Genomic DNA, 3,827 nt, shown 5'->3' on the forward strand with positions numbered 1-3,827 from the left:
ATCATTTTATAAGAGTTGACATTCGACTTTGAATGTCAACTGTGAAATTTCATCATTTTATAAGAGTTGACATTCGACTTTGAATGTCAACTGTCAAATTTCATCATTTTATAAGAGTTGACATTCGACTTTGAATAACTTCAAATTTCAATTTTTGTTGACATTAAACTTTGAATTGTCAACTGTGAAATTCACTTAATTTATAAGAGTTGACATTCGACTTTGAATGTCAACTGTCAAATTTCATCATTATATAAGAGTTGACATTCGACTTTGAATGTCAACTGTGAAATTTCATCATTTTATAAGAGTTGACATTCGACTTTGAATGTCAACTGTCAAATTTCATCATTTTATAAGAGTTGACATTCGATTTGAATGTCAATGTTTAGATCATTTTATAAGAGTTGACATTCGACTTTGAATGTCAACTTTGAAATTTCATCTATAAGAGTTCATCGACTTTGAATGAGAGTTGACATTAAGACTTTGAATGTCAACTGTTAAACATCAGATTATAAGAGTTGATTCGACTTTAAGTCAACTGTGAAATTTCAATTTTATAAGAGTTGACATTATGAATGTCAGACTGTGAAATTTCATCATTTTATAAGAGTTGACATTCGACAAATTGTCAACTGTAAATTTTCATTTTATAAGAGTTGACATTCGACTTTGAATGTCAACTGTGAAATTTCATCATTTTATAAGAGTTGACATTCGACTTTGAATGTCAACTGTGAAATTTCATCATTATATAAGAGTTGACATTCGACTTTGAATGTCAACTGTCAAATTTCATCATTATATAAGAGTTGACATTCGACTTTGAATGTCAACTGTGAAATTTCAGATTTCATAAGAGTTGACTTTCGACTTTGAATGTCAACCAAATTTCATCATTTTATAAGAGTTTTCGACATCAACTGTCAAATTCCCAATAAGAGTTGACATTCGACTTTGAATGTCAACTGTGAAATTTCATCATTTTATAAGAGTTGACATTCGACTTTGAATGTCAACTGTGAAATTTCATCATTTTCAAATGACATTCGACTTTGAATGTCAACTGTCAAAGTCCAATTTTATAAGAGTTGACAAGATGATGTCAACTGTCAAATTCCATCATTATATAGGAGTTGACATTCGATTTTGTGACCTTCAACTCTGAATGTCAACTTTAGAAAACTTTGAATTAAACAAAAAAATTATGTTGGTAAAATTTTAGTATAAATACAAGTGTTTTTGAAATTATTCGTCATTCGCATTTGAGACTTCAATGAGTGAACATTAAAAAAAAATCGCTCGAGAAAAAAGAAACAAAATAAATAAAATATGCAGCAAAAACAGTTCTTTCAAGCACAGTTTAACTGATGACTATATTAAGATACTTGTTTTGAATCAACACATGCGCTAATCATGATTGTATGTCAGAAACATACATTGTCGGTACCACTAGAAAACCTTTCCGGCTCTGATGACGAAAATTCCAAAATACTTAAAATCAACGACTCTTTATATCAAATATTTGAAATAGGTAATATGATTTACATTATAATTTTTAACTATATTATATTAATTTATTTTTCTTTATTAGATAGTACGTAGGGCGGCCAAATGCTGTAATTTTCAACCTTGCTGCTGTGTCCCGACAAACCCGCAAAATGTCCCGAATTTTCAACAAGTCCATGGAATTTTTGACAATATTTTGAACATTTTCCTTCTGAAGGTCCTAGTTCAAATCCCATTTTTCTCGGAATTTCAATTATAATGCAATATATATTAATAAATTTTTTAAATAAACTTACTTTTTTAATCTGAATAATCTTTTCTTTTTAAATAGTTTTATTTCAGATTTTACAAAACTTTAATAAAGTTTTGTAATTGTGCTCAGTTAATTATGCTTAAAAGCATATTTTATAAAAATATGCTCTAGATTGTACTCAAACTACCATGATCTGATTATCATGCTCAAGAGTGAAATCATTTGAGTGTAATTTTGCAATTGTGCTCAAAGGATGCTCAAAAGCATATTTATTCATGCTTACGATCGTTTTGGGCCAACATGTTCTCAAGAGCATGTCATAAGGACATTTTATTGATCGTAATCAGCTGAATGCTCTTGAACACGCTCTTAATTTAACTTGCATGCAAGTAAAATAGCGTATCTTGAGAGATTTTCATGGCTAAACACTGCTGCGATCACAATTTGTATGGAAGATCACGCTTTTTCGAGCGTCATCAGATGAAAATTTATTTTTTAAAAAGCGCGATCAGATCGCGATCTTTGCTTGTTAGGGAATATTCTTGAGTGTGTACACAAAGTTTATCTATTATGCTGTAATAAAAAGTTAAGTATGTTTATGTCGTGCCTTATACCGGTATAAACTACTATGCCGAAAAATATGTATAAATATTTAATGCTGGATGTCAACACTCACGATTGCTGAGCGCAAAAACAACTACGGACGTATGTGTGATTTATTTAATTTTTTTGAATACATTCGCAACTTTTTCTGATTCCATCATAGAAAAATAAATCAGCAAGTTAAGCAATTCTCTGTATTTGCACATTAATTGAGCGTTTTAGGAGAAATTGCTACAATTTTGTAATGAGACATGACGAAAAATGTCCAACGTAAGCACAAATTATAATTTTGCTGACAGTAAAGATTTGTTGTGACTAGACAGCGCATGAAGTTTTAGGTTAACACACGCAGCGATCACGCTCGTATCTGATGACTTAATGAGGAAGTTTAAAGTGAAATTTGAGATTAGAGGTGCTGAGTTGAGACTTTTTAAAAGGCAATTTGAACTGGATTGAATGAAATTTAGTGAGATTGAAATGAAATTGAAATGATTTTGAGGTATTGAAGCTGGATTGAGTGTTTTTGGAGGAATTGCAGCAAAATAAAGTAATTTTGGAATCATGAATGGGTTGTCAATGCATTAGACGTCCATGTTTTGTGAGGATTGAAGGACCTGGGACTGCTGTGAGACAGTATGGTACCTGATACTCATCTGTATGGATGTTAGAGCCAATTGTCGTCTAAAAATGAATCAAATAAGTGATATTTAGCATCTTACACTAGAGGATCCATCTTTCATGAACCTATATGACTAATTTAGGTAATTTAGGCTATCTTCAGATGATATAATCATCGACGAATCTCAAAATCGAAGCACAAGTCGGTTAATTGATGGGAAATCCAGAATCAAGCCATCATGACTCTGAAGTTAACCAAGTCACTCCAGAAACAAGCCGACACGACCCTGACTTGGTTCACTCCAGATTCACGTCAGCCTGAGGACGGATTATCGATTAATTATCCAACTTATGCTTGTCAAGAACACCAAAAAGTCCAAAATGTCCAAATTGACCACCACTTAATCTCCATCACCTCAAAATCAAGCTCAAAAAATACACATAAACGCACAAAAGAATTCTTTATGTAAATTTTTGACTTCTTCTTTTCTCACATATCTTTAAAAAAAATAAAGAATTATTCAATAATTCCAGTAGCATCACATACCAAATAACCTTCAGTATTGATAACTTACTTATTAAACTTGTTGTTGACTTCACAATTTTTTTTTATATTCATTCAATTTAAACACAAATTGACTTGAAAAAATGTACAAAATAAAAAAAGGAACGCGTAAATGGCTGGAAATTTATTTTTTCACACTATGTCTCGTGCTGATAAACTAGTACAGAGCGGCAATTTAATTTTTTTTTTTGTTTTAATATGAAGGAGGTCAGATGCTTTCAGTTCATTTCATACCGATAAAAATTAAAGTATTTTTTCCTTCCTTTCGTCGCTATA

At 31.1% G+C, this 3,827-nt stretch overlaps 1 long non-coding RNA gene across 1 annotated transcript; it reads left to right on the forward strand.

Moving 5' to 3' along the window:
• The first annotated feature begins 2,306 nt into the window (after positions 1 to 2,306).
• LOC139093675 (uncharacterized) lies at positions 2,307 to 2,851 on the forward strand. Its single transcript, XR_011544724.1, has 2 exons — positions 2,307 to 2,470; positions 2,532 to 2,851. It is a non-coding gene; the product is annotated as an uncharacterized lncRNA (long non-coding RNA).
• The last annotated feature ends 976 nt before the right edge of the window (positions 2,852 to 3,827 follow it).

The sequence above is a fragment of the Chironomus tepperi genome, unplaced genomic scaffold (assembly GCF_022539635.2).
Source record: "Chironomus tepperi strain 1889 unplaced genomic scaffold, CSIRO-AGI_Ctep_v1 contig_337, whole genome shotgun sequence".
Taxonomy (NCBI): domain Eukaryota; kingdom Metazoa; phylum Arthropoda; class Insecta; order Diptera; family Chironomidae; genus Chironomus; species Chironomus tepperi.